Raw genomic sequence first — 16,337 nt, 5'->3', positions numbered from 1 at the left:
TCTCTTAGACTAGCTTCTCTCCAATGTAAGATATCCAGGTGGCAAATTAGAGATTCAGCCTACCCAAGAAAATACTCATTTCTCCAAAATGTTAAGAGTAAATTTACACCAAGTACTCTCAGAAATAAAGTGTCTACAATATAAGTTTCTCATTTAGAAAGCCAACTTTTTCAAAGCTGTGTTATTTTGAAATTGCTTTGACTCGCCAAGTGGAAAGTGAAAAATTAAGATGCCTTACATTCAAATATTGAACCGGGATGAAAGAAATGACATAAAAAGCTGATTAGCAAGTGAAGAAACGCCAACTAGAAACGTGTTGTGGAAGATACACTTCTCGGGTGTTTTCTGGCTCCAACTTACTGAACAGAGGTACGTAGATGACGGATGATATGTGTAGCCTGCTCATTTCCAATATGATTTAGATTTATACAGAATTTGGCATGATCAATTTTATGAGGGAAACAGTGAAAGAAATGTACATGCCTTTATTCCACTGGAAAAGAACAACAAAATGTTGAACAGAATGAAAGAATAATTCATTGACTTTATGCTGCCATTTTGGGGCCTGGTACATTTTAAGATTCCCATGCAATGTTACATCATAATCCCCTGAAAAGAGAGGTTTATAATATAAACAATGACACAACCAAAATAAGCCATGAATGGTATCTTTGTGTAGCTCCATCTGTGTTTTTATGGTCATAATCACCTACAATTCTCAATGAATACTGACAGCAAAATCCACTGCAGATATGTTTGTTTTTAGACAGATTTACTTCCTAATAGCATTAGTTTGTAATTGGCACTGTGAAAGCAGCAGGAGAAAGGTAAAAGCTTAATTAAAACATGCTTCTACAGAAGTTGGGGAAAGCCTATAATGAGCTGAAGCAGGCAAATTAATAAACTTCACTGCTTAAATGTCCACTGTTACTCTTTGTCCTTGTGTTTATTTCCTCAGTCAGATACCTGGATGAGATTTCTTTCCACCAAATAACACCCTTCTCAATTTCTCCTCTCTCTCATAGTTCATAATGCCGATCTCCCTAGCAGAAATGATGAAAAATTACTTATGTTTTTTTTTTTTTTCCATAGGCCTAAAGTTTTAACTATTAAATCTTTCCACTTGTGATTTTAAGATGGGATCCATAACTGCTGTTTTCAAAAAGGAGAAATAGAAACAGTTGTAAATCAAGAATACTATGTTTACCCAAAATAGGTGCTAGATATATTCATATATTTCGGCTTTACTACTTGCTGATTTGGGGAAGAGCTGCTAAAATTCTTCCCTAATACAGTTCTCATTGTTGTCTTCCTGCTTTCTCTAAGCAAATCACTTACTTTTAATAAATTAGGGACCTGAAGAAATTTCTGGATCATCGGCTTTGGGAGTGTCAACAGTGCTTGGAACTCGCTCACACTCCTCTCTTTCTCTAGGCTTACACTGATCCTCAGGGATTTCAATATCCATGTGGATGTTCCTGTTGATCCTTCCACTGCCCGCTTCCTATCATTCCTCAGCTCCACTGACCTGCCCTGCTCCACCCACTTCCCCCACTCACCAACTTGGACACACATTCAATCTCATTCACTCTAGTCACTGACTCGTGCAATCTCTACCCTAACCAACTTCAAAATCCCTCTATTCAAACACGATATCCTCATCTCCCTTCCCTCCCACACACCCTCCCTCACAGATCTGTCCTGTTCTTCCAAAGAGACCGCTTGTACTCTTCCACATGTTCAGTAGATTGCTCTGCCATCAGTAAGGTCTCAATAAATATGACTGATTGATTGACCAATGATGGACTTATTCCAGTATAACTGGTTCTGCCCTAGCATTGCTTTCCCCGTATATTTTGGCTAGTGAATTAGAGAACATTCTATGACAACGGGACTCTGTGAGGGGCCCTTAAGAAGCAGTCAGATGCACGTGCAGAAAGGATGAGTTCGGCCACACAAATTTTCTTTAATGCAGGGTCTCGCGAGAGCCTACCCTACATAGAGAGCTAGGGCAATATAATAACCATGTTAATTACATTGTCCACCATGGCAAAAGGTAAGTTGGAGGAATCAAGACACAGTTGTTCTCCTTTACATCCATCTAACATTTTAGAGAGAAACTAACAACCCCAATTTCCCCCTCAATTTCCTGCTAGTATCCCAGTATGGACTCTTCCTGTTGGGTAATAATAATAATAACAAAAATTAATGTCTTTATTTTTTAAGCACTTACTACATGCCAAGTGCAATTTTAAGCACTGGGGTTGATACAGGATACTCAGATCCCACATGTGGCTCACAAAATAGGAGGAAGAACAGATATTGAATCCCCATTTTGCAGATGAAGGAATTGAGGGACAGAGGGGTTAAGTGACTTGCCTAAGATCACAAAGCAATTAAGTGACAGAGCCAGAAATAGAACTTAGATCCTCTGACTCCGAGGCCCATCCTCTTTCCCCTAGGGCTTGCTGCTAGCAATCTGGTCGTGCTGGAAAGTCATAGACTTGACACAGCTTCTACTTCAATCAATCAATCGTATTTACTGAATGATGCTATGTGGACAGCACTGTATTAAGCACATAAGAGAATACAAGAGAATTAGCAGACACACTCCCTGACCGTAACATCCTTACATTTGAAGAAAACGTCCGTGATGTCTGGTTTCCAAAGCACAGAGAAAGCATGGGGCAGCTTTCCACTGACTTGAACTAAGTAAACATTTTACCCTGCGTGGAAAGACCTGAAACAATGTGGCCAATATAGAGAATGAAGAGTTGAAAGCCGGGGCTTCAACCCCACCGAGCGTCATGTGCATCAGATAGCGGCTGCCGAGATGAAAGCAGGGAAGCAAAGGGACCCCAACCTCAACTAAGGAATTTGCCACAAATCAAGATTCTTTTCTCCAAGCTGCAGTTGAATGACCCTTTTACGGGAGAAATGAAGCATCTGATTGATTTAATTACCAACTGTTGTACCATCACATTCATTTATAGTTGTCCAACTCTTTCAGTAACATTATGAAGCAGATTTATTGCTTGGCGTACAATTCTGACCCCTCTGGTATTCTTTTGATTGAAAGAAAAAGAAATGAATTATTAGAATTTTCCAAGAAACTAGTGCACTGGAGGTCAAGCATTCCTCCTTTTTCATAGTACATGATGAGATTTCAGAGTCCGTTGCTGGGAGTGGAGACAAGAGGTGGGAGACCAGCCTGATGATGCTTAGTATCAACCCTCCACCTACTACAACTCCCACTAAAGACAAAAAATGTATACATCGAGATACTTTGACAACAGGCCTAACAAGTAGGTTGGCTGGAAAGAAAATTCTGCATCTCCCCTAGACTGGCATATTTAGAGCACCCTTATCTTCTGGACCCCAAAACTAGAATAACTAGAGGAAAAACAAAAGCTACAACAATACTGAAAAAATACCAAAAATTTGGTTCTTTCAGTTACTCCCTCGTTCAAAAAGCACAATTGATCGAAACAACCCACTGGGTATTTCTGTGAACAGATTTAGTCGTGTATGTTTTATGTGCATGTCATGTGACGTGATGTGCTGTGGAAAGCACTGTCTGTTTGGTAAATAATGCTGTTAAATTTGACATAATTGCCCATTATGAAAACTAGAGTTATAAAGTAAGTCAAACCACTTTACCAAGATTATCTTTTTTTTACATCTGCACTCTGATATTTTGATTGGGGAACGCCCATTTGATCTTCAAGGGCGCACGCACTCTTTCTGAATGAGTCACCGATCCAGAGGACACAGACCAAATTGTTGCTTTACAGAGCTGCAGACTTCGGGTTTCTCTTCCCACTTTATGGGTCTGCACTCTGGCTCAATGAAGACCGACAGCTCAGTTGGAATGATTTAAAAAATGTCTAGAAAATTCATAATGTCAGAGAAAATGCATATCAGTGACTCCCATACAAAACTGTTCACCAAATATGGCTTGAAACACACTTCAAAGCCTGGTTCTGACAAACACACACTTTAAAAGATTAACCCTTCAATTTGGCATTTTTACCAACAGTTTGACAAAGAAGGGAGATCAGCCTTATCGGGTCCAAGGAAAGTGCAGAATCACTGCCTAATTCACGTCCTGTGGGTTGGGTCACTGTGTGCCTGGGTTTGTAATGCTTTAGTTCTACTGATGAAATAAATTTACTTCCATCATTTCCTAAATTAATTCAGCATCTAAGAGCCCCATGTGGGACAGGCGCTGTGTCCAATATGATTATCTTGACTCTACCTCATCGTTAAGCATCGCGCTTGGCACCCGGCAAGGGATTTGCAAATACCGTTAGCGTTATTATTATTGACTCCAAAACTACTTCTGCTACAAATCTATTTTTAACTTGTGCTGGGACTACATACTCATTTCCTCCCCAACACATTTTCACTACCTATTTGGAATACAGCCTTCCTAGGGAATTTGGGAACCCTCTTCGGACAATCCGTGCCCATCTGGTTACAACATGGTGCTACGTGAGCAGAGCAAGGTCGTGCACTCACTTGCAGCAAGAGTTAAGAGATGTGTGTTATAAGGGAAGTTTTCTCTAACGCAAGGTTCACCCCTTAACTTAACCCCTGCATTACAGGGCATCCTTGTGTACATATTGTAAGCCCGTCAAAGGGCAGGGACTGTCTCTATCTGTTGCCGACTTGTACAATCCAAGCGCTTAGTACAGTGCTCTGCACATAGTAAGCGCTCGATAAATACTAGTGAATGAATGAATGAATATGCCTGATGCTCTGTGAACTGCATTCCTGTAGTCCTCTAGACTGTAAGCAGCATAGAATGAGCACTCGATAAAGTCGACTGACTGACTGACTGACCGACTGACACTCCTTTTCCTCAAATTGTCCTCAAACTTGCCGGGGGAGAAAAGAGCTGGGGGAAAGGCCAAAGCCAGGGTCAAAAAATGTAAGTTATTAGTATCGATTCTTTATTTCAAATGAACAGAATGGCTGCTTCATTTCTTAAAGTGACACACAATTATTTAATAAAATGATTCTTTTTCACAATAGGATTCTGGGAATACACCTGGTTCTGTTACGCAAGGAGCGGTACGCTGTGGCAAATCCAAACTCATGGTATATTACTCAGCCATTCTAAAACCTCACACACACACAGACAGGGACACACATTAGCATGGCAAATCGGAACAGGCTAGTGTTGTTGGATGAAGGTTCTCTAATTCCCTAATGACACGCCAGCCCAAATCCAAAGTGAAAACATGCACTGGGGCAGAATTGACAGTACTCACCGAGTGCTTACTGGGTATAGAGCACAGCACTAAATGCTTGGAAGAGTACTGCTGACCCACTTGAGGTAAGTGAAAAAAAAAATCTTTCATTACTACTATCATTATTATTATTACAGTATTTGTTAAGAGCCTACTATGTGCCAAGCACTGCTCTAAGCGCTGGGATAGATACAAGCTAATCAGGTTGTCCCACGTGGGGCTCACAGGCTTAATCTCATTTTATAGATGAGGTGACTGAGGCACTGCAAAGTTAAGTGGCTTGCCCAAGGTCACACAGCAGACAAATGGCGGGATCGGGATTAGAACTCACGTCTTCTGTCTCCCCAGCCCGGGCTCTTGCCACTAAGCCATGCTGCTTTCCTGTCATGCTTTTCATGACAGAGGCGTGCTGCTAGGGCATACAATAAGTTAAATGCGTGATCGTCAGGAACTTAAAAATGTGGTAATAACACTGTGGAGTCAGTTCTTCGATAACATGGGGGCTTTGTTCTTGCACTACAGAAAACCCACGTTATTGTACTTAGACTTTGTCAGGGCCCTGTCTAGGCACATAATCACTTCATCTGACACATCCTGAAGGTGTATATTGTGGGAGGATGGAGCCTAATTCTTATTGATGGAGGAGGAGGGAGTAGGGAGGGAATGTCTGCTGTCTTACACACCGGGGCAGTAGGGAATGATGATGATGATGATGATGATAGTAATAATTACGATATTTCTTAAGCGCTTACTAGGTGCAAGGCTCCATACTATGTGCTGGGGTGGATACAAGCAAATTGGGCTGGGCACAGTCCCTGTCTCCTGTGGAGCTCACAGTCTCAATCCCCATTTTACAGATGAGGTCACTGAGGCACAGAGAAGTGAAGTGACTTGCCCAAAGCGACACAGCGGATAAGTGGCGGAGCCAGGATTAGAACCCATGACCTCCTGACTCCCAGGCCAGGGCTCTATCCCCTACTCCATGCCCAGACCCACTGCCTGCCCACAGGGAGCTTAGAGGGCACAGAGCTCAGTAGACTGGGGGTGGGTCTCTCCCCAACCCTCCTGCTAAGTCACCAGGGCTCTCTCCTTTCTAGCAGGGAGAAAGACTTAATAACATCCTGCCGAGGGGAGCCAGATTGCAGACAACAGTGGTGGGGAATTAAAAAGAAACAAAAACTTGGGACACAATCAGGAAGAGCAGCCCGCATCTTTCGCTCAGCTGCAAGGAAGATGGGGGATACTCCTGGGATCCTAATTCCAAAATCATAATGACAGTATTTGTTAGGCATTCACTATGTAACAAGCACTGGTCTAAGTGTTGAATAATACAGACAAGATAATCAGTTTGGGCACAGTCCCTGTCCTGCATGAGGCTTGCAGCCTTAATCCCCCATTTTGCAGATGAGGTAACTGAGGCCCAGAAAAGGGAAGTGATTTGTCCAAGGACACACAATAGACAAGTGGAGGAACTGAAATGAGAACTAGGTCCTTCTGACTCCCAAGCCCGTGCTCTATCCACTAAGCCAGGGATAGTTTATCTGGGGTCTTTAAAATATTTGTTCGGCTGCAACACTGCTCCTATACTACAACTTGTTTTAAACCATCACATTACTGCTTCACAAATGTCAGCAGTTCCATACACCAAAATGGTGAAATAAAAACAATCTTTGATCCACTGGCCAGCCCAACCCTTCATTTGTCTCTTGGGAACAATGAACTTTCCAAGCACTTAGTACAGTGCACAGTAAGTGCTCAGTAAATATGATTGAATGAATGAATGAATGAAGGACCGATGACAAGACTTAGCACACAGCACTTATGTGTGTATCTGTAATTTATTTATTTATTTGTATTGATATCTCTCTCCCCCTCTAGGCTGTAAGCTCCTTGTGGGCCGGGACTGTGTCCGTTCACCGTTCTTTTGTACTCACCCAAGTGCTTAATACAGTGCTTTGCACAAGTGCTCAGTAAATACGACTGAATGAATGGAAGCTCCATACCCCAAAATGGTGGAATCAAAGCACTCTTTGACCCACTGGCCACCGGCCCCCTTCGTCTGTCCCTCAGGAACGATTAAGGACCGATGACAACGCTTTGCGTTTGGCTAAATACCGGAGCTAAAAATAAGTAGGGATTTCACTCCCCTGTTTGCTCTTTAATCTAAAGCCGCTTCTACCGTCGCCCTTCCCCTCCCCTCCCACCGCCCCCTCCACAAACTGCGGGGCTTAACGTCAACGTATGATGAAATTCTGCAGAAACATTTTCCATTCTGATACCTAAATCCCCTAACCCTTAAGCCAGAAACCTGTCACCGTTGACTTTTCTAAGGCTGACAGCGTGGAGAAAGATCACGAGCTCGGGAATCGGGAAACCAGTGGTCTACTTAGCCCCTGGCCTGCTAGGTGACACCTTGGGCGAGGCGCTGACCTTTCTGTGCCTCTGTTTCCTCCAGTACAAAGGGAGTGAGATACGTGCTCTCTTTCTCTAAAAGAGTCATTACGGGAGAGGCAGGAGGAAAGGAAGAAATCCCAGATATACTGGTAGGCTGCAAACAAGTGAGGGCAGGGATCACGCCTATCAGTGCTATTGTACTCTCCCAAGCACCCTGACCGGTGCTCTGCACACAGTAAGCGCTCATTAAGTACCACTGACTAATGCATGATGTTAGAGGTGCATAGGTCTATGATGACTACAAAAATCGGGCTTGATGCCACCTAATGTCATCAAGGCTTCCATCATACCATGTAGCAATAACGATATCATTAAGTGCTTACTACGTGCAGAACACTCTAGTAGAAAAGCAATGCTGCTAACGGAAAGAGCACAGAGGGCCTGGGTACGAAGCCCGGTTCCTGCCACTTGTCTGCTGTGTGACCTTGGATAAGATTAGAGAAGCAGCGTGGCTCAGTGGAAAGAGCACGGGCTTTGGAGTCAGAGGTCATGGGTTCGAATCCCGGCTCGGCCACTCGTCAGCTGTGTGACTTTGGGCAAGTCGCTTAACTTCTCGGTGCCTCAGCGACCTCATCTGTAAAATGTACAGACTGTGAGCCCCACGTGGGACAACCTGATCCCCCTGTGTCTACCCCAGCGCTTAGAACGGTGCTCGGCACATAGTGAGCGCTTAACAAATACCAACATTATTATAAGTCACTTCACTTCTCTGGGTCTCAGTTTCCTCATCTGTAGAATTGGGATTTAAAACCTGTTCTCCCTCCTACTTAGACTCACAGTCTATCACTGATTATCTTGTATCTGTCCCAGGTCTTAGTACAATACTTGGCACACGATGCCTGCTTAGCAAATACCACAGTTAACATCATGATTCTTCTTATTATTTTTTAACAAAGCGCTGGGAAAGAATACCCAGGTGGAAATTTAGGGTCATTTCCCTCGGGGGAGGTCACCTATCTAAAAAAGGATACTGACCTATTAATAATAATGTTGGTATTTGTTAAGCGCTTATTATGTGCCAATAATAATAATAATAATAATAATGTTGGTATTTGTTAAGCGCTTACTATGTGCCGAGCACTGTTCTAAGCGCTGGGGTAGACACAGGGGAATCAGGTTGTCCCACGTGGGGCTCACAGTCTTAATTCCCATTTTACAGATGAGGTAACTGAGGCACAGAGAAGTTAAGTGACTTGCCCAAAGTCACACAGCTGACAAGTGGCCGAGCCGGGATTCGAACCCATGAACTCTGACTCCAAAGCCCGTGCTCTTTCCACTGAGCCACGCTGCTTCTGCTGCCTCAGTGCCAAGCACTGTTCTAAGCGCTGGGTAGATACAAGGTCATTAGGTTGTCCCTCGTGGGGCTCACAGCCTTCGTCCCCATTTTACAGATGGAGTAACTGAGGCACAGAGAAGTTAAATGACTTGCCCAAAGTCACACAGCTGATAAGTGGCAGAGCTGGGATTAGAACCCACGACCTCTGACTCCCAAGCCCAGGCTCTTTCCACTGAGCCACGCTGCTTCTCCAATAACACTGTGTGGTCAGAAAACAGTGACTACACCTTAGAAAAGGAATAACTTCCAGCAGGTCTCCCTTTAGGAAACTCTTTCCCGGGATAGCATGATTGCATTTCCGTAGTGTCGATTCCCTACATCATGAACTCAGAACAAATCTAAAATAATGGAACAAAGTATGCTCATTGTGGACAGAGGAAGTATCAACCACGCTTGTCATTTTTGTACCTTCCCAAGGACTTTAGTACAGCACTTTACACCCAAAGGTCTACTTTAAATAGTAGGGTTTCCGTTCCCCTATTTGCTCTTAATCTACAGGTATTTCTATCCTCTTCAAGTCACCGCCCCCCCCCAACCCCACCCCCGAGCCCCCAGTAAGTGCTCAATAAGAATGATTTATTGATGGTAATAATAATGATGATAGTTGTATTTTTTAGCAAGAAAACTCTAAGGGTGCACAAAGCAGAGCAACTTTATGAGAGAAGGCGGGGCATTCTGAAAGAGGGTCCGCCCACGGAGTCGCTATGGGTCAGAAATGACTTGACGGCATTTGAAGGAAAGGATGTTATGCAATTACTACAAGACAAGCACTGTTCTATCGGCCGGGGTAGATGAAAGGTAATCAGATTGGACCCGGTCCCGGTCCCACATGGGGCTCACCGTCTTTATCCCCATTTTAAAGATGAGGTAACTGAGGCGCAGAGAAGTGAAGTGACTTGCCCAAGTTCACACAGCAGACAAGTGGCAGAGCAGGGATTAGAACCCAGGTCCTTCTGACACTCAGGCCCATGCTCTCTCCACTAGGTCATGCTAGCAATCTGCCAGGAAGGTACAGGGATATGCAGCAATCAGGTGGCTCTCTGAGTAGAGTCGGGGGTTGCAAATGGCAAGTACCGATGGAGCGTTAAGTATTGACGGAGCGTTAAGTCTGGCCGTTAAATGGCCAAGATATCTGGATTCAAGTGAGCAGCAAATCACTGCCTGCAAAGCTTGTGGAGCTTGTGGAGCTCACAAGCTATTTAATTTAGGCACGAGTCCACGATTAAAAAATTAAATTCCTAACACTACTGGGACATATTTGCATAGACTCCATTCATTCATTCAATAGTATTTATTGAGCGCTTACTATATGCAGAGCACTGTCCTAAGCGCTTGGAATGTACAAATCGGTAACAGATAGAGACAGTCCCTGCCCTCTGATGGGCGCACAGTCTAATCTCGGGAGAGGGACAGACAAGAACAATAGCAAACAGACAAGAACTAGAGCAAAGACAAGAACAATAGACTCTAGACTGTAAACTCATTGTGGGCAGGGAACTTGTCTAACAACCTTGTTTTACTGTACTCTCCCAAGTGTTTATTGAGCCGGTAAGTGCTCTGCATGCAGTAAGTGCTCAGTGAACACCCCTGATTGCTATTTGATCGGATAAGTATTTCACTGTGTTCTTAATCATTTAAAAAAATAATCATCATTTAAAAAAAATAAATATCTAGTCAATTTTTGAGATCTTGAGGATGTACTAATGTCCTTGACTGCATCTCCTGTGGTAAACTCCACCTGGCTTTGCACTTGAGAGAAGCAGCACGGCTCAGTGGTTAGAGCGGGGGGACGTCTGGGAGTCGGATGAACGCCGGCTCTGCCACTTGTCTGCCGTGTGACCTTGGGCAAGTCACTTCACTTCTCTGGGCCTCAGTTACCTCATCTGTAAAATAGGGATTGAGACCGTGAGTCCCACATGGGACGGGGAATGTGTCCACCCAATTTGCCTGTAACCACCCCAGTGCTTAGTACAGTGCCTGGCACATAGAAAACGCTTAATAAATGTCATGATTATTTATCGTTGAGCTCCCTATTTTCATGGAATCAATTATGAACATTAAATAGGGGTTTTTTTCAGTAATAAGCTTAATCATTAGCATTTCTTATATATGTGAGCGTGGGTGAGAGTGCAAGGAATGATCATGAATTGACCCATAACCAATAAACCACCACTCTCCCACCTTCAAAGCCGTCCTAAAATTACAACTCCAAAAGGCCTTCAAAAACTAAGTTCTCATTTCTCCTACTCCCTCCCTCTCCCTTCTGCATCACCTATGTACTTGGATCTGTACCCTTCAAGAGCTTATTAGGGGCACGAAATGTGTCTGCTATAGTCTCATATTGCATTCTACCGAGTGCCTGGTACAGAGCTCTGCACGCAGTAAAAGCATTCAACAGATACGACTGATCAATCGATAATCACCCCACCCTTGACCCCACAGCACTTGTGTACATATATATCCTTATTAGCTTAATGGAGGGAGCAGAGACCTGGGAGTCAGAAGGTCACGGGTCCTAATCCTGGCTCCGCCACTTGTCTGACTGTGTGACCTTAGGCAAGTCACTTCACTTCTCTGTGCCTCGGTTCCTTCATCTCTTAAGTGGGGATTGAGACTGTGAGCCCCACAAGGGACAGAGACTGTGAACAACCCGCTTTGCTTGTACCTACCACAGCACTTAGTTCAGTGCCTGGCACTCGGTAAGTGCTTAACAAATACCACAATTATTACACCCTGCCATTTCTCCTAACTGAAATTTATTCCAATGTCTGCTCCCCCCGACCGGACTTTCGGTGCCATGTAGGCGGCGATTGTGTCTACCAACTCTATTTGTATTGTATTCCCCCAGTGGGTTAGTACAGTGCTCTGCACACAGTAGACACTCGAGCAATACTACTGATTGACTGATTGATCGCTTTGTGCCGACCACTGTCCTAAGCGTTTGGGAGAGTACAACAGATTAAGTAGATGTGACCCTTGATTTCCAGGAGCTTATAATCCAGTGCAGGGAGAGAAGCATTAAATAAATTACACACAGAGGAAGGAATAGTTAACAAAGATGGGCTGGGAGGGTGTCTACGTTCTTAGGGGATTTGGATTTAAGGGCATAGATAATAATAACGTTGGTATTTGTTAAGCGCTTACGATGTGCAGAGCACTGTTCTAAGCGCTGGAGTAGACACAGGGGGATCAGGTTGTCCCACGTGGGGCTCACGGTCTTCATCCCCATTTTACAGATGAGGTAACCGAAGCACAGAGAAGTTAAGTGACTTGCCCACAGTCACACAGCTGACAAGTGGCAGAGCCGGGATTCGAACCCGTGACCTCTGACTCCAAAGCCCGTGCTCTTTCCACTGAGCCACGCTGCTTCTCAGGTAATGTGATAGGGAGGAGAAAACAGCGTCAGATTAGAGATTAGTCAGGGAAGGCTTCCTGGAGGAGAAGTGAAGGGGAGAGTGGTGGTCTGTCGCATATAAAGGGGGAGTTCATTCATTCAATCGTATTTTTTCGATGGTTACTGTGTGCACAGCACTATACTAAGCACTTGGGAGAGTACTGGGGAAGCAGCGCGGCTCAGTGGAAAGAGCCTGGGCTTTGGAGTCAGAGGTCATGCGCTCGACTCCCGGCTCTGCCACTTGTCAGCTGTGTGACTGTGGGCAAGTCACTCAACCTATCTGTGCCTCAGTTACCTCATCTGTAAAATGGGGATGAAGACTGTGAGCCCCACGTGGGACAACCTGATTCCCTCGTGTCTACCCCAGCGCTTAGAACAGTGCTCTGCACATAGTAAGCACTTAACAAATACCAACATTATTATTAAAATGTGGATTAAGTGTGAGCCTCACGTGGGACAACCTGATTACCCTGTATCTACCCCCCGCGCCTAGAACAGTGCTCTGCACATAGTAAGCGCTTAACCAATACCAACATTATAATTATTATTACTACTCTAAGCAAGAGGGAGAATGTGAGCAAAGAGTTGACGGTGAAAGAAACAAAGAAGGGAGATGGAGTGAGTAGATTGGTGATGAGAAGTCACGTATTAGCCTACCATCCAGAGGACGATAAGACCTGCTGGAATCAGCCCTTTCATGGGGTCGGGGGGTTCACAAGTTGGCCGGGGCTACGTGGGCTTCAGACCTGATAGTCCGGTCGGTCCCGGGCACTTCCCAGAAGGTCAGGGCGGCAGCTCATCTTAAGATTCCCCTGGGCAGATTCTCACAAAAACAGATTTTCCATGGGAAAGCGATGGAAAAAGAAATATATCTGGCCTCCCCAGAAACACTGCGCATGTGTGTGTTTTTGTAACAATACATGGAATGCAATCTTTTCACTTACACATCTGTCCACACAAACAGCATCAGCAGGCAGCGGCGGCAGCATCTCTAACTCTACACGCGAAAATCGGTGATGAAGACAAAGCCGGTAATTTCATTGCTGCTAAAAGCAGCGATAGAAAACTACTAAATTAAACGCATAATTGAAAGTAGCAACAATTCATCCTGGAGCAGGATGAAAGTAAATTTTACAGTTTTTTGGCTAATAATCAAGAGACAGGAAAATTGGAGCAATACTAAAGTCACATTTGTAGGCTTTTAATGAAAAATCTGGGGCAGGGGAAATGTGAAGATGGAAAACTCCAAACAAGCTGCCCTCAATAAGATCATTCTGGAAACGTTATGTTCCTGAATGTTTAGAGACGATGAGAAATGGCTCCTGAATTTCCTCAAGCGAACGATGTTTGTTTCTGCGGGGATACCTGTTTTCGCGTTGCAGATGGGCTTAAACACGTCAGTGGATTTAGGGAAGGTTCTTCAGACTGCCCACTGACACAGTGTCAGAGAAAATTAGTGTATGCACCCACACAGTGTTGCACACAGGGTGAGTGTTGCAATGCAAGATTTCTTTCACTGACGCTTCTGAAATAACACAGTCCCTGTGCTACAGGAGAATACACAATGACAGTCACATTAAGTACATGCTACAGATCAAGCAGAGATCTAAACACAGGGTATGACAGGCACAATTTTGACCCAAAAAGGACTCCCTCTCTAGCAGGTAGGGAGAACTAGTATTTTTATCCCCATTTTCAGAAGGGAAAATTCAGATTCAGAGAGCTTAAGTGACACGTCCAAGGTCTCGTCTCCAGCAAGGGATTAGAAACTGGGTTTCCTGACTTCCAGTCCCAAGCTCTCTCCACTAGACCCTGCTTGCCTCACCCATGAGAACCAGTTATGCTCTAAATAGATCGACACCTTCAGGGTCAGGCAAAGGAAAAGTGAAAAATAAAATGATTCTCTTTTCAGTAAGGATCCAGTAAAAAGAATAAGAATTTCTTAAAGGAAAACAAGAAGATTCTGAACATATGAAGGCTGAGAAGTGATGGCAGATGAGCCAAAACCTAACTTAAAACTATAATAATATCAATGATAATGTTCGTATTTGTTAAGCGCTTACTATGTGCAGAGCACTGTACAGATTGTCCCACGTGAGGCTCTCAGTCTTAATCCCGATTTTACAGATGATTGGAACTGAGACACAGAGAAGTGACGTGACTTGCCCACAGTCACACAGCTGACAAGTGGCAGAGCCAGGAGTCGAACTCATGACCTCTGACTCCGAAGCCCAGGCTCTTTCCACTGAGCCACGCTGCTTCCCAGTTCAACTACGCATACATCAGACACACTAACTTCTCTTGTAATGCCAAGGTTTTGCTTCTGAAAGACCCTATGTCAAGGTAACAAGGTAACCCAGGTTAAGCACACTTGGGTCAATGCTTCAGGAATACACACACAAGTCTTTTCCAACATTTAATGGCCAACCAGAACGTTAACAATAACAATTATGGTATCTGTTAAGCGCTTACCATGTTCTAAGCACTGTTCCAAGTGCTGGGAGAGGATACAAGATAATCAGGTTGTCCCACATGGGGCTCACAGTCTTGATCCTCATTTTACAGATGATGTACCTGAGGCCTAGAGAAGTCAAGTGACTTGCCCAAGGTCACACAGCAGACAAGCGGCGGAGCTGGGATTAGAACTCATGTCCTCCGACTCCCAAACCCATGCTCTTGCCACTACTACGTGCTGCTTCTACTTTCCGATTTTGTAAATAAAGAATTTCTGAGCTCAAACAAAAGCAACAACAAAAACCCACATTCAAACCTTGTAGAGAACTGCATAAGAAAAAAAATCACCTGGCAACTACCCATTATGAAGAAAATGATTTTGGAAATATTTAAAATAAAAATAAATGATGGTATTTGTTAAGCGCTTACTATGTGCCAAGCACTGTTGTAAACTCTGAGGTAGATTCAAGGTAATCAGGTTGTCCCACGTGGGGCTCTCAGTTTTAATCCTCATTTTACAGATGAGGGAATTGAGACACAGAAAAGTGAAATGACTTGCCCAGGGTCACACAGCAGACAAGTGGAAGAGCCGGTATTAGAATCCACGTCCTCTGACTCCCGAGCCCGTGTTCTTGCCACTAAGCCATGACTGTGATTAACTGCCCCTTTACACGTTCAAACAGCTGGCATTCACCAAATAACAGATGCCAAATCATGTTTCTTTCAATCCATTCAAAGGGCAGTTGAATAACTCACTTGATGAAATGACTATGATGATTTGGTGACTATGATGATTTGATTGAGCTGTGGTCTCTCTCAGTGATGGCTGCCTAAAGACCGGTGGCAGAGCTATTTTCTGGCTCTGTCCCCCTAAATCATCATAATAATGATGGTATTTGTTAAGCCAAGCACTGTGCTAAGCACTGGGGTAGATACAAGGTAATCAAGTTGGACACAGTCCCTGTCCCACATGGGGCTCACAGTTTCAATCCCCACTTTACAGAGGCCCGGAGAAGTGAAGTGACTTGTCCAAGGTCACACAGCAGATAAGTGGCGGAGCCAAGATTACAACCCGTGACCTCTGAGACTTCTGATTCCCAAGCCCGTGCTCTTGACACTAGGCCACGCTGCTTCTCTAAATTGTTTATTTTCAATAGCTTTTCTAAATACCAAGATGCTGAAGGGATAACTCATTTTGCCTCCAGGTTAACTAATCGGCTCCTTCTCAGATAATAATAACAATGATATTTGTTAAGCACTTACTACATGACAACCATTGTTCTAAGCGCTGGGGTAGATACGAGTCAATCAGGTTGGACACAGTTCCTGTCCCACACTCTTAATTCCCATTTTACTGATGGGGTAACTGAGGCTCAGTGAAGTGAAGTGACTTGCAGGAGGTCACTTAGAGACAGCCCTGTTGTTGATTTGCCTAAGCCATGCC

At 44.1% G+C, this 16,337-nt stretch overlaps 1 protein-coding gene across 2 annotated transcripts in view; it reads right to left on the bottom strand.

Annotated features, from left to right (window-relative positions):
• CRPPA (CDP-L-ribitol pyrophosphorylase A) overlaps positions 1-16,337 on the bottom strand; it is a 322,588-nt gene that overhangs the window by 122,670 nt on the left and 183,581 nt on the right. The window lies entirely within an intron of this gene.

Source organism: Ornithorhynchus anatinus, chromosome 8 (genome assembly GCF_004115215.2).
Source record: "Ornithorhynchus anatinus isolate Pmale09 chromosome 8, mOrnAna1.pri.v4, whole genome shotgun sequence".
Classification (NCBI taxonomy): domain Eukaryota; kingdom Metazoa; phylum Chordata; class Mammalia; order Monotremata; family Ornithorhynchidae; genus Ornithorhynchus; species Ornithorhynchus anatinus.
This window is presented reverse-complemented; position numbering and strand designations above follow the sequence as displayed.